Source organism: Panthera onca, chromosome E3, assembly GCF_046562875.1.
Source record: "Panthera onca isolate mPanOnc1 chromosome E3, mPanOnc1 haplotype 2, whole genome shotgun sequence".
In the NCBI taxonomy this organism is placed as follows: domain Eukaryota; kingdom Metazoa; phylum Chordata; class Mammalia; order Carnivora; family Felidae; genus Panthera; species Panthera onca.
Genome location: NC_138354.1, coordinates 32,332,702 through 32,360,526, shown reverse-complemented (window position 1 = coordinate 32,360,526; position 27,825 = coordinate 32,332,702). Strand labels below are relative to the sequence as shown.

Sequence of the window (27,825 nt, the reverse complement as noted above, 5' to 3'; positions counted from 1 at the left end):
GTTCAGAGCTGCTATTACTGACCTGCTATTGTTCTTAAGCGCCCCTTCCAGCAAACACAAAAACCCACATGGGGCGCCCGGGTGGCTCAGTCGGTTGAGCGTCTGGCTTCGGCTCAGGTCATGATCTCGCGGTCTGTGAGTTCGAGCCCCGCGTCAGGCTCTGTGCTGCCAGCTCAGAGCCTGGAGCCCGCTTTGGATTCTGTGTCTGCCTGTCTTTCTGCCCCTCCCCTGCTCGTGCTCTGTCTCTCTCTGTCTCTCAAAAATAAATAAGCATTAAAAAAAAAAATTTAAAACAAAACAAAACAAAAAAACCCACAAGTCCCTGAGAGTGCCTCCCCTTGTTCTCCAATCAGTTTTGATCCGCTGGCCACAGACACAGCTCCATGATAAGAAAATGGTCCCACTCAAACAAATGAAGTCTGGACACAGATCACCAAACACCCCCTACCTGAGCTCCTGACTCAGTTTCCCCACAATCCAGAGTGCTGTCAGGACCCTCCCTAAGGCCTCCAGAATGCTTGCTATATGATCTGAGCTCTGTTCTTCTGTGCCCTCAATTTCCAGACACCCTCGACCTCACTCTGCTCCAGCCAAATAGGCCTCCCTGCTGTTCTAGCACAGCCCTGCCTCAGGGCCTTTGCACTGGCTGTCCCCTCTCTAAAATGCTATAAATGAGGAAGCAATCAAGACTCAAGGTTTTTGCCACTGGTGTCAGAACTGGGATTTGAACCTAAGGCAGGACTACGAATAAATTCTAATGTGAACTGCTTGAATTCTCACTCTAATTCACTGCAGCCAAGCCCCCGCCCATTCCAAATTGTGCGCCTCTGTGCAGGGAGCCAACTTGTCCCGCCTGGGAGCTGACAAGCCAAGTCAGTACAGCACGAAGGCCCTAAGGCCCCTGGACAGAAATCCCCAGCAGCAGGGAACAGCTGTGGCATCAGGGCTGAAGAGGGTCAAAGAGGAAGCGAAGAAGCAGAAAGGAGAAGCGGACTGCAGCCCTGCCTCATTTCTCAGACCCACATAGGTAGTTCCCAGCATCGCGAGAACAAAACAGAAGTGAGATCCTGTAGAGTCATCAGACTCAGGGCGCCCGGGGTTGGGGGGCTGTGGGGAGGAAACGATCCCACCGCACCTCCCTGAGCCCCTCTCTGGGCCAACCTCGGCGGCCGTGGAGATGTTGGAGAGGCGCTTGCTTGTAGACCTGTGGGCGATCCGCACTGAGAACTCACTCACTGCACAGATGTCCCGGTGGCTGGGCACAGATGGGTCACCCCACGGAGCCTCCACAGCCCAGAGTGGAGACGATGCAAATGGCCATTAAAAGGGAGCTGGACAAACCCATCATGAAAAATCAGTGCGGAAACTGCTCTGCCACCATTTAGGAGGACAAAATGGCCCCAGCCCCGTCTGTCCAGTTACAGAGATCGGGCTGTGAAATCCTCCAGGGGGAAAGACAAGCTGTAGAGCAGGGAGGGGGTGGGGTGGGGGCTGGGCAATGGACACCGAACGGGAACATGTATGGTACCTGCTTCCTCGAAGGTCACGCCAAGCGGTGGGACATGAAGCCATATGACTGGGTCATGACCAGCCACCTTGCCTTTTAAACAGAACGGGATGGGATGACATAGGACAGGACAGACAGGCCAGGACGGGGAAGACAGCATCCAAGAGACAACCCCAGATGGCATTTCTTATAATAAGTAGCATTGCATAAGTTTTCTATTTAGTTATACGCCAGCGTCCGCGTATACTGGGTTACAATGCAGAATCTATTTTTTCACTGCGGCTTGGAGCTAAAAAAAAAAAAAAAAAAAAAAAAAAATTTGAAAACCCTGGAAACGGAAAAAAATGAAAAGACAGAAAGGACTCAAGGTGGCCCCCTCTGAAGAGAAGGAGGCCACGGGCAGCAGCCTTACTTTATACAATTCCGTGCTTTTTTTTTTTTTTTAAACAATGAGCACGCGTTGCTTTGCTTTTGCAATAACTTAAAGAACTTTTAAAACCTTTTAGAAAACATAAACATGCCTGCCTCAGTCTCCAGGAAAGAGGCTGGGCTGTCTGAACTGTCAACTAGTTTTTGATGTGGAAAAGGCCAAAGCCCTGTCCCGAGGGGCGCTCCCTCCCAGAGGGTTTCCAGGGCCTCCCCGGGTTTTTTCCACTCGTCCTTCTCTTCCCCTCCAGAAAGCCACGGGACCATCCAAAAAGGAAACACGCCTTAAGACGTCAGTCTTCATTTTCGAAAACGGAACAGGCGCCCCCCACCCCGCAGTGGCCATTGTGTTTTCTGTTTTCTGTTTAGCATTACAGAGTCCATATTTTCCATAAAGAGCCTCCCTGACTTCATTTTTAAAATGCCTACAAGGGTGACAACCTACCGGTCGCACCCAATGATTTCCTATTACACTTGTCACCTTGGTAGATATCCCTGGGTGTGTGGTCTTTCTTTTCTCTTTTTTTAGGATTAGTTCCTTCGGGCAAATTCCCAGAAGTGTGATCGCTGGAGAGGGAAGCGCCTACCTTTCCGGCCCCTGATACACTCCGCCGAGAGCTGCTTTCCGAAAGAGCTGGGGACTCACGCCTTTTCAAAGAACTGCCCGTTGTGGGGGTGGTTAGGTCATCGCCACCTTTGTCTCCCTGCGGGGACACATCTGTGACCCAGGTGCCTGTGTCACGGAGCCCGGAGGAAGGCGGGAAAAAGCATTCCCCTCTCCGCCACACTCCAGAGGGCGGGGAGGGCATCCCTTCCCCACCGTGGAAACCTGGAGGCCAGGCCGGCACCATCTGGAAGCCAGGGCTGGGAAGGTGGGTGTGTTCTCTCACTGGGCTGCTTTGTGCACCGCGGGCCCCATCGGGAGGTTGCAAGCATGAAGAATGTGGCCCAGAGCACGTCACGCTGCATATCTTGGTGGGTTTGGGCTCCTAGGACAGAAGGCCCCAGTAGGACCGGCTCAGAGACAACACAGATGTATTTCTCACAGTTCCGGAGATTGGGATGTACCAGGCCAAGGGGCCAGCCGATTCAGTGGCCGATGACCCGGATGTCATCATACGGTGCAAGCGGGCAGGGAGCTCCGTGGGGTCGCTTTCATCAGGGCACTGATCCCATTCATGAGGGCTCCGCCCCCATCCACCAGTTGCCTCCCCAAAGCCCCACCTTCTCACACCATCCCGCTGGGGGTGAGGTTTCACCTTGTGGACCTGCTGGGGGGGGGGGTGGTGGGGACACACACATCCATCCGTCGCACTGGGCATTTCTGAGCAGAGAGGATCAAGGCCATCCGTTGTCCAGATGGGGATACAGCTCAGCATCAGCTCTGCCTTCGGGGACCCCCACGGACCTCCACGGGGCCTGGGGTTCTCATAGCTAAAAAAAGATGAAAAGCTGCTGCTTTCCCACCGGTTAGCATCAAGACCAGACGACCCCGTGACCTGTGACCCAGACTCCTGCTCCCCACCTTCTCCTTAGGGCCTCGCTCACGCAAGGTGTGCCATTACCCACTTAGTTAAGGGATTGCAACCTTGCAAAACTCACATCCCACACAGCATCCACCGAGGCTTCACAGATCTCATCCAGGTCCCCCACGTCCCCTCTGCCACTGGATTTTTTTTTGCTTTAAATAAGCTGGTCCCGGGGAATCAGTGTCGTCTTAGAGACTGCCATGACTTTGAAGCAAATCCCCGACATCGGATCATTTCATCTGCAAACACGCTGGTTTGAGGCTCTCAAAAGATGAGGATTCCTTTTAAAAACACAACCACGAAACTACAATGCGCTGCAAAAAGAAAAAAGAAAGAAAGAAAGAAAGAAAGAAAGAAAGAGAGAAAGGAACACATTGTTGAATTCCATCCAATGTCATCCAGTCTGGGTTTACATTTCCCCAGCTGTCTCATAAACATTTTTTTTTTTTTTTTAATCTGGCTTCTTTGAAACAGGATCCTGCCCGCTGGGCCTCCAGGACCTGGCATTCGGCTCGTCTGGCACATAGTAGGTGCTCTGTAAATCCTTGCTGGGTTGAAAAAATAAGGCTAAAGAATTTTCCAGGGGCAGCTCCCGTTTTCGGAGCGGTTCTCAAGCTGGGCAACTCGGATGTTTCCATCTAATCCCGACAGTCGTGCTGAGGGGGAAACGCTTTCTGTGAGCCCATTTTACAGAAGACACAGCTGAGGCACAGAGAGGTGAAACGACCTGCCCCAGGCTGCACAGCAAGGAGTAATGCCCGAAGGAGCAAGTAAAGAGGGCCCAGGACATAAGCTCACTGTGCCAGATGCTGTGATCTGTAGGGGAGGTTGTGCCGGGCCGGCCTCACCCACTCCCAGAAGCTCCCTAGCAGCATGAAGACACATGGGCGAGTGGCACAGCTTCTGAGGCCAGGAGTCAATCCCTCTTATGGACCGACACCCACGTGGGCACCCTCAGCCACATCGGTGCCCTGCAGAGGTATTCCTGACCTCTGTCTCCTCTAGGAGGACCCCAGGAATGTCCTCCTCTCGGCCCCAGAGGGAGGAACAAGGACATCTGAGACTGTCCTCTCTCCATTTGGTCACGCAACAAATAAATACTGATCGTTACAAGATGCCAGTCACTAATCGCAGGCCCTGGAGAACAAGCGAGAGCCAAGAACAAGTCTGAGTCCGGTGGAGGACTTAAAGAGGCCACGAAATGTATTTGTAAGGGTCAGTGGGAAAAGGGTACAAAGGAAGGATGTAGAGGTTCTAGGGGTATGGGTGGGGAGTGGTCAGTGAGGGCTTCCTGGAGGAGGTGAGGGCAAGAGCGCTGAATGTAAACTCCTGAAGCTAGTGGCTGAGCCCTCTTATTATTTTGAACAATGCTGATGAGCAAAGTACGATTAACAATAATAATCATGAACAAGAATCACGATGGGTGACAATCCCTGGATTCTGTTGGTGTGTTCGTTTACCGATGGCATCTCCCTTAGTCTTTATAATAACCCAACAGGTAGAGACCGTACAGGTAAAGCCCATTTTAGAGAAGAGCAAACTGAGCCTCAGAATGGTGAAGTGATTTAGCCAAGTCACAGAACTCAGCAGGTGGTGACGCTGGGATTTGAACCCAGGCCCGCTAGATCATCGAGCGCCTTCCTTTCTGTTAAGATGTCCCGCTTCCCTGACAGACTGCTGGCTGAGCCCCACCCTGGGGCTTCATGGAATCATTCAAAGTTGTCTCCCTTCTGCAAACGCGACCCTAGGTCCCTCACGAGGGGTTGGAGCATGAGCGGCCTTCAGAGTCAGAGGCCCCAGCAGCACTGAGAGCCTGGCCGCTGCCCGCACCAGCTCTGCAGCGGGGAGGATCTGAGTCCTTCCTCTGGGGCATACTGGCTGTGTGACCCGAGATAGGTTCTGCAGCAGCCTCTCTGAAAAGCAGGGATGACAATGGGGCTGACCTTGGCGGGGGGGCTTCCGAGGCCAGAGGAACGAGGGCAAGGGGGTAGGGGCCTGTGGGACATATATTTGGGGACCAAATATGCCCTGGGACCCAGGGCATGGGGTAGGGAGGCAGGGGACAGAGCTGGAGAACTCTGTTAGGGCGGGTGACTGAGCACTTACATGGTATGAGGGCTGGAGACACAGAAACCCAAGGGTAGGGATTTTGTCTGTTTTGCTCGCTGCTACAACCCCGGTGCCTAGAACAATGGCTGCCACATGATAGCTCCCCAGTCCTCGATGGGTGAATGAATGATGGATTGCATCAATAAGTGAGTGAGTGAATGAGTGAATGAATGAGTGAATGAAAGAAAGAGTAAGTGAGTGAATGAATGAGCGAATGAACGAATGAATGAATGAGTGAGTGAATGAAAGAGTGAAAGAATTTGTGAATGAATGAATGAGTGAGTGAACAAATCAGGGAATGAATGAATGAGTGAATGAATGAGTGAATGAAAGAAAGAGTAAAAGAATTTGTTAATGAATGAGTGAATGAAAGAAAGAATGAGTGAATAAATGAGCGAATGAATGAATGAATGAATGAGTGAGTGAATGAATGAATGAGTGAGTGAATGAATGAAAGAATTTGTGAATGAATGAATGAGTGAATGAATGAGTGAATGAAAGAAAGAGTAAAAGAATTTGTGAATGAATGAGTGAATGAAAGAAAGAATGAGTGAATAAATGAGCAAATGAATGAATGAATGAATGAGTGAATGAAAGAGTGAAAGAATTTGTGAATGAATGAATGAGTGAATGAATGAATGAGTGAGTGAGTGAGTGAACAAATCAGGGAATGAATGAATGAGTGAATGAAAGAAAGAGTAAAAGAATTTGTGAATGAATGAGTGAATGAAAGAAAGAATGAGTGAATAAATGAGCAAATGAATGAATGAATGAATGAGTGAGTGAATGAAAGAGTGAAAGAATTTGTGAATGAATGAATGAGTGAATGAATGAATGAGTGAGTGAATATGCATTCTGACAGCAGACTTAGGGGAATACCTGGGGAGGATACAAGGAAGAAACCACTGTTCCCTAGTGGGTAGGAAATTCAACACTTTTTAAAGGGGCTGAGGGGCGCCTGGGTGGCTCAGTCGGTTAAGCGTCCGACTTCTGCTCAGGTCATGATCTCACGGTTCGTGAGTTCGAGCCCCACATCGGACTCTCCTCTGGCAGCACAGAGCCTGCTTCAGATCCTCTGTCCCTCCTCCACTCATTCTCTCTCTCTCACTCTCTCTCTCTCAAAATAAGTAAATAAACTTTTAAACACTTTAAAACAATAAAGGGGTCGATGCTTCGAGCAAGTCTTACTACGTGAGCGAGGCAGACGTGGGAAGAGGACACTGCACGAGCAAGGCCTGGTGAGTTGACGACGGGCTGGCATCCGGAGTTACTATAGGAGGCAAGTGGGTGTAGAGTGGAAAGGTTGGTGGTGAGTCAGGGACGAGCCCCACGTGCCTGGGATACAGCATTCGAAGGCTGCTCTCCTGCGACGAGGAATCAGAGAAGGTTTTCAGCAGGAACACAGCAGGATCATAACTGACCGTGTCTAGCTGCAGGTGTCCCACGACCCAAAACCTTCCTTGCACTGCTTTCCAGGGCGGGTCTGGATCCCATAGCATACGCCCCACCCCGAAGGCTGAATCCTTCACGACGCGTACCGAATGCAGGGGTTCCGAAAGCATGTACCAAGCACCCTCCGTGAACAGAACAAGAGTTGATATGCATGAAGCATCTACATTTGCCAGCATTGGGCTCAGCCTTGGGTCCGTATTATTTCATGTCCTTCTGCCATCAGCCCTGTAAAGTAAGTAGTAGCTCTGCCCCATGTGATGGATAAGGAAACTGAATTCAGAAAGCTTCAGGGAAAGGCCCAGGGTCCCACAGTTACCTGGGGAGAAAATCCGGATCCTGACCCCAGGCGGTCTGGATCCAGAGCCCCTGCTCCCATCACCGTTCTGAACTGCTTAAAGCATGGGGCCTTGCCTTCTGCCATCATGTCGGGAAAGTAAACCACCAGACTCAGGTTAGATGCTTAGAAAAGGGCTGCTTTTGCCGAGCTGGCCTCAGCCTTAGGTCACAGACCTGCTTTGGAGAATGTGGCACTCAATACTGTGGAGGGCTGCTGTTGAGGACAGTGCTGTCAACTTGAGCACATTGCTGCGGCCCCTGTATAAAAGGCAGACAAGAGAAAAGCCTTGAGTTCTTCAGATCCAGAAAAGCCAGACTTCCCTTGAGCTCTTAATTTGTTTTCAATCTTGGAAGGGTGAACATCTTGAAATTGATTGTTTCCCTTTTTGCTCTGGCCACTGGGAAGCTCAGACCACAGGTACATCCCAGCTCTGTAAGCAGTAGTGTGCTTTAACATGGGTGATGTTTTATTTTTCTTTTCTCCTATTTTTTTATGACCGTTTCCTCATTTAAAAAAATCCTATTGTTTTGTTGCTATCTTTGTTAGTTACTTTTTTAAGTTTATTTATTATTTTCTGAGGGGGGGGGGAACGAGGAAGGGGCAGAGAGAGAAAGAGAGGGAGAGGGTCCCAAGCAGGCTCCACAGCTGTCAACACAGAGCCTGATATGGGGCTTGAACTCACAAACCGTGAGATCATGACCTGAGCCGAAATCAAGAGTCTGATGCTTAACTGAGTAAGCCACCCAGGCACCCCTAGTTGTTTCTAATCCATTTTGGCGAAGGGCAAGTTTATAAATAAATATATACAGAGATTTACTCTGAGGATGCAAAGATGGCTCCACATCCACAAATGAATCAACGCGATGCACCACATTAACAAAAGGAAAGATAACAATCATGTATCATCTCAATAGATGCAGAAAAAGCTCTTGACAAAATTCAACATCCATTTATGATAAACACTCTCAACAAAGTGGGTATGAACAGAACATACTGCAATATAATAAAGGCATGTCTGAAAAGCCCACAGCTAATATCATACTCAGTGGTGAAAAGGAAGTGGTGATCTTCCTTTAAGATCAGGAGAGAGACAAGGATAGCCACTCTCACAACGCTTATTCAACAAAGCATTAGAAATGCTAGCCACAGCAATTAGGCAGGTAAAAGAAATAAAGGGCATTCAACTTGGAAAGGAAGAAGTAAACCTGTCACTATTTGTAGACAACACGATTTTATACACAGAAAACCCTAAGACGCCACAAAAAACCATTAGAACTAATAAATTCAAAAAAGTTATAGGGTACAAAGTCAATATGCAAAGGTTGGCTGCATTTTTATATAGTAATGACAACCTATCAGAAAGAGGGACTAAGAAAACAATCCCATTTAGAATGGCATCAAAAAGAATAACATACCAGGGTGCCTGGGTGGCTCAGTTGGTTAAGCGTCTGACTTGGGCTCAGGTCATGATCTCACAGTCCATGGGTTCGAGCCCCATGTCGGGCTCTGTGCTGACAGCTCAGAGCCTGGACTCTGCTTCAGATTCTGCGTCTCCTTCTCTCTCTGCCCCTCCCATGCTCATGCTCTGTCTCTCTCTGTCTCTTAATAGTACATAAACGTTAAAAAAAAAAAAAGAATAAAATACCTAGGAATAACTATAATCAAAGAGATGAAAGGCCAGTACACTGAAAACTGAAAGATATTGATGAAAGAAATTGAAGAAGACACAAATAAACGGAAAGATATTCCATGCTTACAGGTTGGAAGAATTAATGTTGTTAAAATGTCTAGACTACCCAAAGCAATCTACAGATTCAATGCAATGCCTGTCAAAATTCCAACGGCATTTTTTGCGGAAATAGAACAAACAACCCTAACATTTGTATGGAACCGCGGAAGATCACAAACAGCCAAAGCAATCTTGAGATCAAAGCCAGAGGCATCAAACTCCCTGATTTGAAATTATGCTACAAAGCTACAGTAATCAGGACTGTGGTCTTGGCATCGAGACAGACAGAAGTATCAATAGAGCAGAACGGAGAACCCAGAAAAACACCCACGCATATAAGGTCAGTTAATTTACGACAAGGGAGGCAAGAATTTACAGTGGGTAAAGGACAGTCTCTTCAATAAACAGTGCTGGGAAAACTGGACGGCCACATGCAAAAGACTGAAACTGGACCGCTTTCTTACACCATGCACAAAAATTAACTCCAAATGTATTCAAGACTTACCTTTAAGACCTGAAACCATAAAACTCCTAGAAGAAAACAGGTGGTGAACTCCTTGACATAGCTCTGGATGATGATTTTTTCCTGGAGCCGACCCCAAAGGCGAGGTGAACAAAAGCAAAAACAAACAGATGGGACCACATCTAACTATAAGTCTTCTGCGTAGAAAAAAAAAATTGGGGCGCCTGGGTGGCTCAGTCGGTTAGGCGTCCGACTCCGTCTCGGGTCATGATCTCGCGGTCCGTGAGTTCGAGCCCCGCATCGGGCTCTGTGCTGACAGCTCAGAGCCTGGAGCCTGCTTCGGATTCTGTATCTCCCTCTCCCTCTCTCTCTGCCCCTTCCCCTCTTGTGCTCTGTCTCTCTCTGTCTCTCAAAAATGAATAAATGAAAAAAAAAAAGAAGAAAAAAAAATTAACAAAACGAAAAGGCAGCCTACAGAATGGAGGAAGCTATTTATAAACCATATACCCAGTAAAGGATTAATATCCAAAACAAAGAAAGATAAGAATTCATACAAGTCAATATCGAAACAACAAAGAATCCAATTTTAAGATGGGCAGAGGATCGGAACTTTTTTTTCCCAAAGAAAACAGACAGGTGGGCAACAGGCCCACGAAAAGAGGCTCATCACCACCCATCACCAGGGAAATGCAAATCAAAACCACCAGGAGATACCACTTCACACCTGTCAGAGTGGCTAGAGTCAGAAAGACAAGAGCCAGCAGGTGTTGGCGAGGACGTGGAGGAAAGGGGACCCTCGCGCCCTGCTGGGGGGAACGCACACTGGCACAGCCACCGTGGAGAACGGTGTGGAGGTTTCCTCAAAATATTAAAACCAGAGCTGCCATCCGATGCCGCAATTCCGTTCTTGGATATTGACCCAAAGAAAACACAAACGCTTCTTTGGGAAGATACCTGCACTCTCGTGCCCACTGCAGCGTCATTCGCAACAGCCAAGATACGGAAACAGCCTCAGTGTCCACGGAAGGATATACGGGTAGAGACTACGTGGTGTGTATATACAGAGTAATACTGCTCGGCCATTGCACAGAAGGAAATCTGGCCATTTCCGACAGCACGGATGGACCTTGAAGGCATCACACGAAGTGACGTAAGTCAGACAGAGAAAGACAAACACTGGATGATTTCACTCACATGTGTAATCTAAAAAACAGGACAAACAAATAAAACCAAACAAAACGCACAGATAACGGAGAACAGCTTGGCGGCGGCTGGCCGCAGGCCGGGTAGGAAGGAGGCCGAATGGATGAAAACGATCAAGAGGTACAAACATCTAGTTATAAAATGAATGAGTCACGAGAATGTCATGTTAAGCGTCTGACTTCGGCTCAGGCCATGATCTCGCGGTCCGTGAGTTCGAGCCCCGCGTCGGGCTCTGTGCTGATGGCTCGGAGCCTGGAACCTGCTTCGGATTCTGTGTCTCCCTCTCTCTCTCTGCTCCTTCCCCACTCGTGCTCTCTCTCTGTCTCTCAAAAATAAATAAACATTAAAGAAAACTGTTTAAGTAATACTATCGAGGTGTGTATTTGACAACTGGTAAGAGGGCAGATCTGGAGCATGCATCAAAAGAAAAAAAAAAGTTTTTGTGACTGTGGCGTGACAGTAATTACACAGTAGTAATTATCGTGGCGATCATTTCACAACGTATACAAGCATCGCATCAACAGGCTAGAACCTGAAACTGACGCGATGTTCTATGTCCGTCTACGTCAACGAAAAGCATTTTGATCAAGAAATAAACGCGCACACGAAAAATGAGTGACGATACTATCGTTCGATCAGGTGCTGTTAGCAGGTGGAGCTGGGTGGGTATTTCTCCGTCGGGGGCCGTCCTGTGCCCTGAAGGACGCTTGGCAGCCGCCCTGGCCTCCATCCGCCAGATGCCAGGAGCAGCCCTCACCCCACTGTGACAACGGAAGAGGCCCATTGCTAAATGTGTCTGGGCAGTAAATTTGCACGCGGTTGAAAACCTGCACTCTCGCACTGCTCCTTGAAGGCAGGCCGAGCGTGGTTTAGGACAACAACCAAGGCATGCTTGGGGCTGGAACTTGGGCCGGGTAAGAACCCCCGGCTGGAGAGGGCACATCTTCAACGCTCCAGGCTCCCAGCACACAGAGCTCTTACCGTCTCGTCCCCCGCAGCAGCCCCATGGGGTCAGACTTAGGTCCTCATTTCACAGATAAAGGCACTGGGGTCCAGAGAGGCTGAGTGAGCAGCCCGACATCACACAGCAAGAGGGTAACGGGGCAAAGGACGCAAGGGCCGAGCAACCTCCCTGCCTCTGACGGAAGCTGAGAAGAACAGAGAGTGACCACTGTGAGAAAAGGGATGTGCGCTGGGGCCGGAGGCACAGGTCAGACCTGACTGGGCAGGGGGGAAGCCCAGGGAGGGAAGTCCCGGCAAGAGAAAGGCACAGCGGCAGGCACCAGAACAGCTTTCTTAGGAACGGGGACTCCCCAGAGAACTGAAAACCTGCCCGGAACGTTCACGGCAGCACTATTAACAATAACCGAAAGGTGGAAACAACTGAAGGGTCCATCCAAGGACAAACCCATGACTGTGCGGTCCGTCCACATCAGGGACATTACTCGGCTGTAAAAGGAATAAAGTTTGACACACGCCCCGATGCGGACGATGTTCCGTGAAAGAAGCCAGACACACAACGGGCCACATTTTGTCTGATTCCATTTACATGCAGTGTCCGGGAGGGGCAGATCCATAGGGACAGAAGGCAGGGGAGGGGAGGGGGCAGGGGGACTGGAGGTGACAGAGAAGGGGGAAGGGGTGCTTTTCGAGATGACGAGAGCATTCTCAACCTGGCTCTACCGACCGCTGAGAGCTGCACAGCTCGAGATACTGAAAGCCACGGATGGGACTGTGCACTTGAACGGGGGAATTGCATGTCACATGAACGGTATCTCGGCGACGCTGTTCTTTAAACAAGCGATAAAAGACTTGGGTAGGTGGGGGCACGCTCACGGTTGAGGATTCAGGCTTCGGTGTTGGCTGTGCCGCTCTCTTGCCGCGTGACCACGGGCACTTTATCTCCTGGAGCCTCAGCTTCCTTATCTGTAAAATGGGTATATCAGAGGTCGCCCATCTGCTACGGTTGAGGGAAGACAAGACAAAGGGAGAAGCTTGCAGCCAGAGGCTGGCACACAAGTGCTGCAGAGACATCAGTCACAGGACACCAGCCTCCGGCTGTGCCTCGTCCTACCCGCTGCTCCCTCGAACTCCAGAAGCCTGGAGAACGCCCGTTCCAGGAACGAGGCAATTCCTTGAAATCTGAAAAGACCATGGAAGCCTTTCCCGGCTCGGGGAGGAAACAAAAGCCTTCACTGTCGTCCAAGCTCCGGATCCTAAAATCCTGCCCAGGCCCAGAGGCCCTCATCCGTCACTTAGTTTCAAGACACCAAATGACCTCAGCGACGCACGAAGGGATCTTCACAGCCATCGCCACTTGGGGCCCTGGAATCCATATCCCCTCCCCCGTCCCCACTGCTCCTGGGAGCTTTGGGGGCCGCAGGAAAGGCGAAGAGAAGCTGGCACGAACCCTGCAAAATAATCCAGCCCGGGTGGGATGGGGTGGTGGGGGACCCCACAAAGGAGCAAGTGTGTGAGGGGCCTGTCCGTGTACAATGGCCCCTCAGAAACCTGTCCCCAGGGAAAACAGAGGATCTCTATTGGCATGGCCTAAGAAAGAAATGTCTGTATTCTTTTAGGAACTGCCCCCACAGGCTCCAGGCCAAGAATGTGCGGCACAGCATCTATTAAGTTTCTAAAATTATGCCTAGGTTGGGGGGTTGGCCAGGCCCAGGAGCGGGAAAGGATGTGGAGGGCGGGCAGGCGGGCAGGAAATCTTTAATCCCGCTCTTTGCGCACTCCGGGCAGCGGGAAGGGAGTGCCCCTCCAGCAGATGTCAGGTCGGCGCTGAGAATCAAAAGCCCTTCTGTGCACAGCCTGGGCACTCGACTGTTTTTAAACACTGCTACAGTGCCTTCCCAGATTGCCCGAGTTGTCCTTGGTTGGAGAGAATTAGGGATAATGGGATGGTGTCCCTTGGGCGGCCTAATTTGAGGAGTATATGAGAGAAAGCAAGCTCCTGGTGGTCAAAATCTAGACACACAAACTGGGTTGCTATATGGGGTTGTGCAGGTTGTGCAGGTCGTGCACTGCACAATTGCCGAGGGACGTATTTTCAAATATGGCGTTGAACTGTGTACAACCCGTATGACCATTTGAAGTGGCCCATGATGTCCCAGAAGGAGGAACAGCTGGCTCCTGTGGCCGGGGTCTCACTCTTGGGTGGAGCTGGGAGGACGTGAATTGGAGGCCAGTTTGTATGTCAGCAAAGTAGACACAGCAAGACATATGTCACCAATGTCAATACAGATTCAAATACTTTGAGCCCCTCTCCCCCAATACGCACAACTAAATATAAGGCAGGGGGAAGGAAAAGCCAAAGGGGTAGGAGCCTCAAAATTTGTGGGTTATCCTACCTCCCAGATATGGTTACCAGAAAAAAAACAGAGGATAGTCAGTTAAATTTGAATGTTGGATTGACAATGAATATTTTTTTTTTGCAGAATTATGTCCCAAATGTTTCATGGGATATATTTACATTAAAAATTATCTGTTGTTTCTCTGACCTTCCAATTTAGCTGGACATTCTCTGGTTTTAGTTGCTAACTCTAGCAACCCTGCCTCCAGAGGACATGCCTATAAAAACTCTCCCACCCACTACCGCCTGGAAATAGCTATTAAAGCAGCAGCTAATTAGAGCATGTTCCCCCAAGCCTTTTTGGCCGCTGTTCTGTAGGCAGGACAGAGGAGCATGAGCACCCCATCTCCCACTCCCTCTCCCTCCTCCCCTGGGGGCTCTGACATGACCACCTTGCCACCCAGCCTGGCTAAGAGGTTCGTCTGCATGTAGGTGCCCGGTGTGGCCACACGCCCCGTGGGGAAGACCGGAAACACAGCCTCACCGCCCACGCCACCGAAACTGGAGGAGTGGATCTTGCACAAACAAGGCTGGCTGGGCCCAGAGTTACCAGCGGGCCTCTCCGGGTGGTTCCCCAGGACCGTGACGCTGTGGCTTCCGCAAGCCGTGGCGGCCTTGGGCTCCAGTGTCTCTTCTTTATGTCAGTGGGGCCACAGCCGGGTCAGCCTGGGGTGGGGGTGGGGGGTTGGTGCTCAAGTCCAAGCCAGGTCGGTTTTCTGGAAGGCGGGCAGAGAGTGAGGAAGGAGAGGCCTTAGTCATCTCCCAGGCGGCTTCCACAGGAACGACTGGCCGACCTCTTGTGGGGCCACCTGTGACCAGAGCAAACTGCATGTGGCCAGCGGTTGGTGGAGCCTGTCCAGCAGGCAGGATGCATCCATGCACGGGGAATCTGCACAGAAAGATATCCAAGGACCGAGCAGGAAAGGCCTGGACCCTGAGCCCCCAAAGGGCCCCGGCAGAGAGAAAGAGGGTCTCTCGGCTCCCCTGCCCCAGCTCACAAACCGGCCACTGACTTCCTCACCCCCCCTTCCCCACTCCTCTGTTTGTCTGAGTCCCTGGGAAGGGCAGGGAGGCCAGGAGGGGCTGAAATGACATGTGAGGGGTGAATCAGCCCTCTCTGGGAATAAATTCCACCTGGCTAGGTCGGAGGTGATTGGGCACCGTCGGAGCCTCCCCTGTGGCTCCTGACAGCTGCGGGTCCCCTCCCTCTCACCCCAGAGTCCTGTTCCCCAGACAGGCACAGGGGCACGTGTTCCCTGCAAAAGCTGTCCCACGTGAGGCACAACCAGAAGGCGCCCTCTTCCCACGAGAGGGCCAGCCAGTCGGGTTCTTGACTCTGGTTTATGTTTCCACGTCTGATCCCCGTGGCGGGAGAGAAGGAAGGACACTCACCGGGGCAGAGGGACCCGAGCTCCTGTATCACCTGGGGCGGGTGGGGAGACAGTCAACGCAGCCAGAAGCCAGGTCCCTGGGGCTGCTTTCTCCTAATTATCCGGGTAATTCCTTCACAGCTGGGTTTGAGGTGTCAGACTCTGTTCTTCTGCCTGTTTAGACCTGCCTCACTGTGGAGGCATCAGTGATTCCACACGGTGCCAACTCTGGGAAGGTAGGGCCCCTGATGATTCAGACTGGGCTCCTGGGAGAGCCCCCAGAGGGAAAGGGCAGTCAGGGAAGGCTTCCAGGGAAAGGGCAGTCAGGGAAGGCTTCCAGGAGGAAGCAGCTCCGAGTGAAGCCAGGGTTCATTGGGAGAAGAGTGGGAAGGGCATTGTCTGGTGGGCGGGGGGGGGGGGGGCAGAGTTGAGATATGGTGGAACTAGAAACATGCGGCTGAACAGAAAGAACATCCTGGAACACGGGATGGGGACTCAGAGAGCCAGCCTCGCCCTGCCACGAGCCAGGCGTCTCTGGGTAAAGCCACCTTCGCCTCAGTTTCCTCATCTCTAAGAGGGGAACAGTAATGGAGGTCACCGCTCTGTGTGGTCCCTTGGCCCCCCGCCAGGCCATTCACACATGTCCCTGCTCATCTCATCTACTCCCATGGGGATCCCCACGTGCAGAGAGGCAGCTGAGGTTCAGGTTCAGAAAGGTGTCCCACAGGGGGGGACTGGGCGTCGGCTGGGCGTCCGACTTCGGCCCAGGTCATGATCTCATAGTTCGCAAGTTCGAGCCCTGCCTCGGGCTCTGTGCTGATGGCTCAGAGCCTGGAGCCGGCTTTGGATTCTGTGACTCCCTCTCTCTCTGCGTCTCCCCCACTCATGCTCTGTCTCTCTCTCCTTCAAAAATAAATGTTAAAAAAATTTAAAAAAAATTAAAAAAAAGGAAAGAAAGGTGTTCCAGGGCCTAGGGCCCCAGGTGATCCTCTCCAGTAAGGATGAAACATCTTTAAGCTGAAGGAGGCTGGGAAAACAGCAGAAGCAGGAAGGGCATCTTAAAACGTATGTATCTGGTGTGTTGGTGGGGTGGGGTGGGGTGGGGGGGACCTAGGTGACTCAGTCAGTTGAGACTCTGACTTCAGCTCGGGTCATTGCCTCTCGGTTGGTGAGCTCGAGCCCCACGTTGGGCTCTGTGCTGTCAGCACACAGTCTGCTTCGGATCTCCTGTCCCTCTCTATGTCCCCTCCCAGCTCGTGGTCTCTCTCGAAAATACATAAAACATTTTTTAAAAAGTATGTATTTGGTCTTTGTCCTGGGTTCCTAGCAGAGCCCCTAGAACCCTTGGGATTTCCTGAGGGATAGAAGGTCTTTCGTGTGTTAATGACATGACTCCAGGCAGGGGGCCTAGACAGTTTCAGGATGGGGGCTGGTCACCAGAAAAACCAGCCAAGTGACTGAGATCAAGATGGGAAGGTCCCAGGAGGGGAGAGGGGCCGGAGACTGGGTTCACTCCCCAGTGGCCCATCATGCCTATGGAATCATGAAATCTCAAGACGAACCCCTACATGACGGGTTCAAGGGGCTTCCGGGCTGGTGAACACATCCATGTGATGTACCCCAAGTCCACGGGGACTGAGGACCCTGTGATCAGGACCCTGCCAGACCCTACCTCCCTCTTCATCGGGCTGTTCCTTTGTACCTTTGTCAGAGCAAGAACGGCACTTTCCTGAGTTCTGTGAGTCCTTCTAGAAAATCATGGAACCTGAATGGGAGCTAACCACAGAGCATCCTTGGCCTATAGTCCTCTTTCCCACGCGTGAAGGGGATGTGAACAGAGAGGGATGTTTGTTTTCGGTATGAAAATCAGCCATACGCGAATGAGGACTCACGGAAGGAATCCACGGGCCCCTGCTGGGGAGACAGACCCCACGGAGGGTGGGGGGGACTGCATCAAAGGGCCGAACAAGGCCCCATCTAAAGGGTGCGGCGGGCGCTGGGGTGGCCCTGCCCACACCCCTCTGCAGCTTACCGTCAGGTACGTCAACAGTGTGTACATAATGGTGACTCCCCATCCGTGCCCATCGGGCAGCACGACTCTGAGGCGTGTTCCGTGTCGTCTCCCAGAGGTGCCCAGCGGGCCCGCAGCAGCGCCTGCCCACTGACGCCCGGTCTCCCCGCATCCTCTCCTCCCCACCCCCGCCTCGGTGCTTCCAGGGATCCCCTCCCTAATAATTAACTTGCACCCAGGTCCGGGGGACACCGAAACTCAGATAAGGGCCCAAATGCTGCCTAGCAGGGGCCAATTTTCGCCGCTGGGGGCAAGGCAGACCCCGTATTGCAGGACCTTCCGATCTGTTCAAGACAGACCCGAATCCAGAGTTCCCCGGGAAGCCTCCTGAGTCTTAGCTGCCAGCTCAGATTAAACAACACAACACAAAAGAAAACAGAACAAACCAGAACGCATCTGTGGGCTTGCTCTGGTCCTTGACCTGCCAGTTCAAAGCGGTTGGTGGCGGGCGGGCGGGGAGGGGTACAGAAAGTTCTAAGCGGTGGGGGACTAGGTTGGGGGGACAGGGGGAGTCGCCTTGGCCACCCACGCCAGCAGCCTGAGTGGGGAAGGCGGGCGAGGCCCCACGGTGGGCCAGGCGGCATGGCCAGCTGGAAGCATCTGGAGGGGCCGGTGTGGCCACCGTGGGCCGGCAGTAGACAGACGCAGAGTAAATAATCGGCTGGGATGCTTTTCCAAACACGGAGACCCCGAGCCGCCTGCGGCCTCCCCCTGGCTCGCCGGGTGGGGAGAAATCCCAGGACACCCTCCACCCGGCCCCACATCTAAGCTCAGTCCCAGGATAAACTCAGGGCAGCCAAGGAGGAGGAGGAGGAGGAGGAGGGAGGGAGGGAGGGAGGAGGTGGCCGTCACGAGAGCAGCACTTCTAGACCTCACACTTGTGAACTGCTTTTTAATTCTCTGCAGATGGAGAAGACTGTCTTTACAGATTTCCATCTCTCCACGCTGCCCCACTTCCCTCCTCTCGCAGAGCAAACACAGAGGGTGTCTCTTGAGATCGTTTTGGTACCATTCCCCATGGTTATTCCAAGCCACCGCTCTTCTGCTGCATTTTCGGAACTTAGATTAAGAATACAGGGTGTCAAGGGTACAGGCGTTAATGTCAAAGTTTGGTGTTGCGTGTTTATTCTACTACGAGCAGCCAGGCCCATCCATGCCTGTTATAAACTGTTTAATACGTTTAGAAGATTTTAACTTGGAACTATATTTACTGGAGGGCGGGGGTGGGCGGCCGAAGAGAAATTCCTGACAGCTTACCTTTAACGGGCCCCCTATGAGCCACATATTCTATACATATCCTTAGCTCATTTAGTCCTGAGTGTGACCCAAATAGCTGTATCGCATTGTGTCGTTAAGATGTCTTTCGGTTGCAAGGGGTGGAAACTTACATCGAAGGCAATTTATCGGCTTACATAAATGGGAAACTCACGGTAAGGGCTTCAGGCATGGCTGGATCCAGGAGTTCAAATGCTGTCATCAGGAATCTCTCTCCCTCCCTCTATCTTTTGGCTCTGCTCTCCTCTGTGCCTGTCTCATTCTCAGGCAGTCCCTTCTCTTCTGATTGCAAAGATGGTCCCCAGCAGTTCCAGGCTTCTGATCGGCCAAGCAATCCAAAAGGGTGGAAAGAGAACACCTTTTTCCCAACAGTTTGAGCAAAAGCCCCATGACCCAATCTCACTGGTCCAGCGTGGATCATGTGCCCATCCTGTGACCAAGCCCTATGGTAGGATTCCTGATCACACGCCCATACCTGGAGTCTGAGAGTGTCAGCCCCACTAAAGTCAGGTAGGGATGGATGGGTAGCTACCACACCCAAAAGGAATGCTGGACGCCGGGCATTCAAAAATAACAACTGAGCCTGGGTGGCTCAGTCGGTCGAGCGTCCGACTTTGGCTCAGGTCAAGATCTCAGGGTTGGTGGGTTTGAGCCCTGTGTCGGGCTCTGTGCTGACAGCTCAGAGCCTGGAGCCTGCTTTCAGATTCTATGTTTCCCTATCTCTCTGCCCTTCCCCAGGTCTCTCTCTCTCTCTCTCTCTCTCTCTCTCAAAAATAGACATTTGCAAAAAATTAAAAAAAACAAAAAACAAAACAGCTGCTTACCACGGCGAGGTGTGTGAAAACAGCAGGGTCGTCCTCACAGTTGCACACATTGCGCACTGCACATCCCCCGCAGGCTCCATTTACATTCACTGTCATCGTACACAAATACGTTTTATCGAAACAGACTTCCAACGATGGCAGTTGGGTGCCTCGTGATTGAAAAACGGCCACGGCACTTTGTAATTCTTCCCATCGAGAGAAGGAATCTGTTTCCTCACCCCTCAGATCTGGTCTGGCCTCGTGACTGGCTTTGACTAACACAAGGCAGTAGAAGTGACCCTGCAGATTTTGAGGCTAGGCCTTGGGGGGCTGGGTTTCCACTGTCACCCTCTCGGAGTCCTGCCTGAGGCCAGCGCGTAAGGCGGCCTCCGTGCAGAGGTGCGGTCCTGTGAGGGAGAGCCGGGGTACCCAGCTGCCCGGCTCTGGACCGGAAGTCGTGAGGAGACAGGACAACTGTGCCTTGTCCACTCATGTCAGCTGGAAACTCGGTTTCCCGGGACGTTCTTCCCACGTGGCCCCAGGTCAGAATTTGCCGGAAGAGGAACACGCGAGAGGCTTGGAGAGGGGAAGCAAAGCAGTGGATGAGACTCTGGGAAGGCAGGCGTCGTCTGATGAGATGAGGCTGTGCCCGGGGATGACGCCCACCCAAATCCTTGTTTCTGGGGGAGCCTGAGCCGCCCCCCCCCACCGCCCACGCTGTGTTGAGTGCCGAGGGAACCCAGTGAGGGAGCTCAGGGCACAAAGAGGGAAGCCTGGGGGCAACTGGGTGGCTCAGTGGGTTAAGCGTTCAGCTCTTGATTTCGGCTCAGGTCATGATCTCACGATTCGTGAGTTCGAGCCCCGCATCAGGCTCTGCGCTGACAGCACGGAGCCTGCTTGGGATTCTCTCTCGAGAGAAAGAGAGAGAGGCAGAGAAAAGTAAATAAACATAAATAAATAAATAAATAAATAAACAAACAAACAAACATTTAAAAAAAAAAGAAAGAAAAAAAGAAGAGGGAAATCTGCCCTCCATTAATTTTTCTCCATTCATTCAACAGTCAACGATCTCTTGCTGTGGGTCAGCACTGGGGACAGAAAGAGCCCAGAACTGGGGTTAACCAAGTTGGTGCTAATCCTAGCCCCGCAATCCGGGCAAGACACCCAACCTCACAGAGCTTCATTTAATCCTCACGAAGGTCCCATGAGATAGGAAATGTCAGGGCTCCATTTTTCAGGTGAGGGAGTGGAGGCACAGAGAGGTTGAGTGACTGCCCCAAGGTCACACAGCTAGTCAGTGGCAGAGCCAGGATTCCTCCCTAGGGGTCGACTCCCTGAGATCCTAAGTTCTCAGCCACTTCCTTAAAAGTTCTGGAGACTGAGCCTATCGAGGAAAGCTCCAGAATTTAGGATTCGCTCCCGGTAAATGGTATGAATTTATTTCATAATACTTGTGAGAAAGATCTCATGACTTTACTTTTCTAAGGCTGATGAAATTGGGATCTGACCCTCCCTGCCTGCCTCCCTAGAGAACCCCCTACAAGTCTCTTGCAGACAGCCAGTCTCCACCCCCTATGATTCTGGGTATAGACAGCACCTCTTATCATTGCTGCCCAAACTCCCCTTCTTCCTAGCCCCGCCCCAGGCTCCCAGGGCTGAGCTGTGCACGTGACCAAGGCTGGCCATGGCAATGGCTTCAGTAATGGGCACATGACCCAAGCTGAGCCAATGAGACTCAACCTCCAGACTCTGACTAGAAGTTTTGAAGGGGACATCTCAACGCGGCCAGTGAGATAAAAGCCTGGGGCTGTGAGGCAGCATCCCTGCCAGCATGTGGAGAAAGCCCACGAGCGAATGAAGGAAAGCAGGGCCAAGAAAGGGAGACAGATCCCTGGCGACACTGCCTGAGCCCCTGGATTCAGCCATGCCTGAAGCTGTTGCACTCCCAACTTGCCAGTGACACAAAACATAAGCTAATTTCAGTGGGATTCCATTATTTGCAGCTGGATGAGTCCTGACTCAGGTACTAGGCTTTGTACGAAGGTACCAAGGCCTGCTGACTCTAGCCCAAGGCAAACACAGCCCTTCAGAACACAGAGACCCGGTTGTTCTTTGGAGGAGATGCGGAGGGAGGGGAACATACCTCTCATTCTTTCGTGATGAATCAACAGCCAAACAAAGACCGCCCGTTTCTCAAGCAGGTTACTCTGCCTAACAACGATTAATCATCCAGGCCCAGCCAGCCCTGAGGTTGCTGTGGCCCCAAAGAACCTGCTACCCTCAGAGCTGCCCCAGATTTTCCACGTCCGTGTGAAAAGAATGTCTGTGCCATTGGTCCTTTCTCCTCCAGCTCAGAATCCTGGGAGCTGGGTTTTCTAAAGCTCCAAGAAAACACTTTGTAGAATGTCCAGCCAACAAATGCTTGTGATGCACCCGGTGGGGGGGCCTCTGGAACTCACACCTCTTTGGAGAGGGTCCCAAGAAGCTGGTCCTGCCCCTTCTTACTGAGTGGTGGGCTAGCACAGGACCTCAGAAGCCAGGGGGTGGGGGTGGGGGTCAGCAGGGGACAGAGGAGGAATGGTATCAAAGGCTGAGCCATGGAAATGAGACTCTTCCTGGAAGGACGGAGACCATGTGGGAAGATTCTAGGCTGGGGAAATGAGACATGATCTCATCTAGGCTAGGTCCCCTAGAAACAGAGCCCGAGATGGGGATTTAGGTGCATGTGGCTTTTGCAGGGGGAGGTTCTCCGAAGGAGGGGGCGGTCTTTCCCTTTGGGCTGCAGAGGGGGGTAAGGGTGAGGGAGGCGGCTGAGCGGCTGGAGCCTCTGCTTCCAGCAGCCGGCCCAGTGCAGCCTGGTGCGCTTCCTTCCTCCTTGGGACCGCATGCCTGCTTTCAGGGAAGGGACTCATCCAGTGGCTGCAGCTGGGTTGGGAGGGATTCACCAGGGACAGTGTGGCGCCGTGATTGAGCACCCAGAGCCCAACGTGTGGGAGGTGCCCCAAAGTGTTGGCTTTGCGCACATCTCTGAGTATTCCGGGCCTGGGGGTCTGTGGTGCAAGGTTTGGAATCAGTCAGCAGGGGTGTGTGTGCGCGCGTGTGTGTGTATGTGTGTGTGTGTGTGCGTAGCGTCTTCCTGGGCCCTTCCCAGCACCTGCAGACACTGACCTTCCTTATGTGCCAGACGTTACCAGAGCCCCAGTCTTTGGGGTGTCCGAAACCTGTCTGTGTTGGGAACCCTGGCTCCCCACTTCCCCTCCCACCGTTGGTCCCTCCGGATGGAAAAGCATTGGCATGAGAATCAGGTCTGGACCATAAAGCTGGGGGGTACTGGCAGAGGAGGAACTCAGGAAGAGACACAGGAAGTCTGGCCTTGGCCTTGAACCGGAATTGCTTCAGTGATCCTTAAGGCCCCGAGGACAAGCCCAGACCCTCACAGGCCAGGCTTCTAGGGGAGACCTCTTGGGCCTCATCGCTCACCACCACCCACCTCCTGGCTGCTTGGAATACTGAGGAGTCACTATTTTTCCACACGCTCCTGCCCCTGGGCCTTTGCACCTGCTGGGCTCGCTGCCTAGAATGCCTTCCCCTGCCTACTCCTGGCCTATTTGTCCTCGGCTCTGGCCTCGTGCCTCCCCTGACTCCAGAAGGCCTTTCCTGACTTAGCTCTCCTTCCTGTCCCCCACCCTCCTCCCCATCTTGTGCTGTCGCTGTCCCTGTTCACTTGCCTCCCCAACAAGACTGAATGCCCTAAGGGATAGCCCTCGGGCTTGACTGCCTCGGGGTCCGCGGTGCAGACACGAGGCACATAGATGCTCAGGAAGGAGGTGTGGCGTGAATGAACGAAGCTGGTAAGTGGGGTGGGCGGCCGGTCATACTATCCTCCAGGCCGATGTTGCCCATGGTTTGTGACGGCCAAATCGTTCCAAGATACGTTTATCTGTAACGTACACCCTCCCCATCAAATTACAATTTCCCATGGCCTCTGATGAGTGGGCGACAGGTAGCGCCTGTGAGCAGCAGCCCCCTGCGATCCGTGCTGCCCTCGACGGATCCGGCTCAGCTCGGCAAGGTCTGAGCAGTTTCGTTATTGCCGTCCCTGGTTTACACTTGTGGAAACTGAGGCTTAACGTGGTGAAAGAGACTAGGAGCAGATCGGCAGAAAATAAATAACCAGGCTGCAGCGGGTGAGGGGCACCCACGCGGAGGCGGCTGTGGGTGGCTGAGCAGGTGCCCGGGGGGCTGTAACAGACTGTTTGTGCCTCGAAACAACAGAGACTTCCTCTTTCACTCACAGTCTGGAGGACAGAAGTTTGAAATCGAGCTGACAGCAGGCCTTCGGGAGGCCTTGGGGGTGGACGCTGACCTCTCCCAGGTTCCAGGGGCCCCGGGGCTCCTTGGCCTGGGCCCCTGCAGAGACCCTGTTTCCAAATAAGGTCACAGCGACAGGTCCCGGGGGTCGTATCTTTTTGGGGGGGGGGGTGTCACCATCAACCCACTACAGGTGCAGTGTCAGCTGCCCCTGAACCTGTGACCCACAGCCTCTTGTGACACCTCCCGCTCTGGCCCTGTGGCCTGGCACGTGGGGTCCCTTGGCGGGGCCCTCGAGGAGGAGGCCCCACAGTGCCAGGCAGAGGCTGCGGCCAGCCGGGCTCCAGGCCCAAGCGAGCTGTCACCCAGACCCTGCTTTGGCTCTGCAAACATCACCGTCCTGTGCCCTCGGAGGACAGACTCCAGCCCCCACAAGTGACCGGGCCGCGTGCCCTCAGCCCTCACCCGGCCTCCGAAGGCAAATGCCTAGAATTCCATGGGATCCCACGGCGCGGGCCCCAAGAGAGGACAAAGGCGGGCTCTGGGCCCGGTGGGGGGCAGGAGGGCATGGGGGTGGCCCGGGACTGCCTTGCCCTGAGATTTGCTCTTAGAGAGCAAGGGAGGCCAAGCCAGCGCCCACGGGCCCCTCTTGGAGCCCCCACTTGGGGCCCAGCACACGTGCAGGGCCCACACATGTACGTGACCCCCACACCCGTCCACATGCGTGCCTGACCACACGCCCTGGCCCCCGGGGGATCGCTGGGATGGAACACGGGTGGACACATTTCCAGGGGGGTGCCCGTCTGTGTGGACATGGGCAGCCCGGGGTCCCCACCTCTGGAAGTCACTCGACCTCTCTGGGCCTCGCTCCCCTCGTCTGAACATTGGGATAAGAGCCCCGACCTCAAAGGATCGTTGAGGGGGCTAACCGAGGTCATACACATGAGCTCCCGGGAGCAAGGCACACAGGACGTGCCATGGAAGCATGAACAACAGGCAAGCGTGAGGCTGTCTACTGACATGCAAAGACACACGCAGGGGGACAGATGCAGCCGCAGAGGAAACCTTACGTGCACACGCACAAGGACGCACACAGGCGCGTTCAGAACATAAACACGGTCGCACAGGGGCCACGGGCACAGGCGTGTGCGGAGGTGGGCACACACATGTCCACACGGGTGCCCACGTGCGTGCGCGCGGCCCCCCTGGCCAGCTCCCCATGTGGTTCACTCCTTTCCAGTGCTTCCCCTCCCCCAGCACTCCCCCCCCCACTACAGGAGGCCTCCCCGTTTTCAGAGAGGCGCTTGAGGGATCTTCCCGGATACAACACGCCGTCCCACACAAGGTGGTTTCTGTCTGTCTGACCACAGACACCCCACAGCCCCCTGCCCTGCCCTACCCCCCCCCCCGGGGCATAAGCTGACCCCCGCCCCCACTGCAGCGCCCCAAAGTGGGAAATGAGGCTGGGCCAGGGAACAGAAGAGGGACCCAAGCCGCAGCCCAGGGGCTCCTCCAGCCTCCCTCCTTGGATCAGGGATCAGCGTCTCCAGCGGGACCCCTTTTGCCATCAGCGCCCCACCCCTGACGCCGTGGACTGAAACCACAAAGGGCATTTCTGATCCAGGACCCCGACCTTGGCCTTCGCCTCAGGCATGCCCCCCTGGGGCTGGGCGAGAGTGGCACAAAGCCCCTGAGTGTTTCTGGGGGAGGCAGGAGGTAGGAAAGTGCAAGACAGTGGGGCCTGTGCCCCTCACCCCCGCCCCCGAGCCTCGGTCTGCTCATCCGCATGCTGGGCAAGAAGCGAACCGTCTGTTTGGGCGGTGGGCTTTGTGTGGGGGCTGCCCAGACTGTGCCCTTCCCACACGTGCAGAAATGCTCACCCTCTGGGTCTCAACGAGGCGAAGGTCTGCTTCCCCCTGGGAAGACCACAGATGATGGGTCCTGCATTTCACAGGCCTCCTGGCAGCTAGGATGTGGGCATGTGACCCAAGCTGGGCTACTGGGTCCACAGGCGCCAGACAGAGCAGGTACCGGTGCCACAAAGAAGCAGGGATGGGCGGGGGGCTCCAGTGTAGGTGGCAGGGACAGCCACCTTCTGGGGCCGGGCCTGCAGCCCTGGGGACAGAAGGAACCCCGCCTGAAATGCTCCTGCCAAGAATGCACTTTCTAAACCATCCGAGCCAGCCCTCTTGACAACCCTCGGAGGCGGGTACTATCATCTTGATTTGCAGAAGAGGAAACTAGGCACAGAGAGGGTGAGCGACTCCCCCGAGGTTGCAGAGGTGGGATCTGAACCCCAGCTGGCTTCCCTCAGTCAGTCTAGATCACCGTCTACAGAGCTCCTTGGAATTTCCTGGGTGACAGGAGTGTCTCCTGCTTCTCTGAGGTGACTCTTGGTGGGCTCCTGGATGTGAGTTGCTCTCTAGAAAGATCAAGCCGTGATTAGAAGCTTGGAATTCTCAGCCCCATCTTCCACCCTCAGGGAGGGGAGAGGGGCTGGAGCCTGAGGTAATGATCCATCCTGCCTAAAGTGATGAGGCTTCTATAAAAATCCCTAAACTGTAGGCTTTGGCCAGCTTCCGAGTTGAACACATCTATGTGCTGGGAGGGTGGCACACCCCAACTCCACGGAGACAGAGCTCCTGCGCTCGGGACCCTCCCAGACTTCACCCTACGGATGTCCTCACTGGGTTGTCCCTATGTTTCCGTTATCACATCCCCTACGACAAAACGGTACACATCAGCGTCTCTGTTGCGAGCTGTGCCAGAAAATTATCAAACCTGGGTGGGGAATGAGAATCCTCCACTGCAGCCAAGTCAGACAGAAGTGGGGACTCTGTGGGGACCGGATATTTGTGACCGACGTCTGAAGTGGGGTAGTCTTGTGGGACTGAGCCCTTCACCTGTGGGGTTAATTCCAGGTAGTTACGGTCAGAATGAAATTGAACCATGGGACGCCGGGATGGCGTGCGGAAAGTTCGAGAACTGGTTGGGGCAATCCCTAACATTTGATGTCAGAAGTGTTGTGAGTGGAGAAACAGTTTTCGTTTGTCCTCACGGGAACGTTGCAAGGATTAGGTAAGATAACACACATAACAATGGTCAGAATTTCTTCCTTGGTAGCACTTGCGTAGCATGGTAACGGCATGTTTTCCTTGGGCTTCCTAATGCAAGAATGAAGGGTGGGTCCTCAAATTCAGAGGGTCTGTGGATTTGGAGAGGAAAAAAATCACCTCTTCATTTCACTAGCCTACAACTGAAATTTATTTCTTTATTATTATTTTTTAATGTTTATTTATTTTTGAGAGAGAGACAGACGGACAGAGCATGAGTGGGGCAGGGGCAGAGAGAGGTGGAGACACAGAGTCTGAAGCAGGCTCCAGGCTCCAAAGTGTCAGCACAGAGCCTGACGTGGGGCTCGAGCACGCAAACCGGGAGATCATGACCTAAGCTGAAGCCGGACGCTCAACCGACTGAGCCTCCCAGGCGCCCCTACAGCTGGAATTTAGTATGTAATTTCAATTCCTCATGTAGCAACACCCACAGACCTGTGACTCTGTCATCATCAGGAATCACAGGGACTTTTTTTATCCCATGGCTGTCACTGTAGATATACTTAGCTAGCTTCTTTTGTAAGCTGTGTATTTTGCAGGGGGAGGGGGCGGGTCGGGAGCATTGAAAAAGATCCTGAACATTCAACACTAGTTATTGAAATACACGCCAAAAACAAAAACAAAAAAAATATGCCCAAGTGTCTAAGGAGAGGGTACGGATGTCAGCAACTTACTTTGAAATGCATCAAAAAGGTAGATGGAGAGAAGGAGGGTGGATGGGTGGATGGAAGGATAGATGGATGGATGGGTGGGTGGATGGATGGGTGGG

At 53.0% G+C, this 27,825-nt stretch overlaps 1 long non-coding RNA gene and 1 other non-coding gene across 3 annotated transcripts; one reads left to right on the top strand and one right to left on the bottom strand.

Annotated features, from left to right (window-relative positions):
• Positions 1–1,950: 1,950 nt before the first annotated feature.
• LOC132689077 (uncharacterized) lies at positions 1,951–7,787 on the bottom strand. 2 transcript variants are annotated; one of them, XR_013552816.2, is made up of 5 exons: positions 7,340–7,787; positions 7,138–7,248; positions 6,760–6,935; positions 3,536–3,776; positions 1,952–3,367 (listed from the first exon to the last, which is right to left on the bottom strand). It is a non-coding gene; the product is annotated as an uncharacterized LOC132689077 (long non-coding RNA). The 2 variants fall into 2 exon arrangements; XR_013552815.2 differs by having other exon boundaries at positions 1,951–3,367; positions 7,138–7,786.
• Positions 7,788–8,781: 994 nt separating this feature from the next.
• Positions 8,782–8,866, top strand: TRNAP-UGG (transfer RNA proline (anticodon UGG)). The gene has a single exon. It is a non-coding gene; the product is annotated as a tRNA-Pro (tRNA).
• Positions 8,867–27,825: the final 18,959 nt, after the last annotated feature.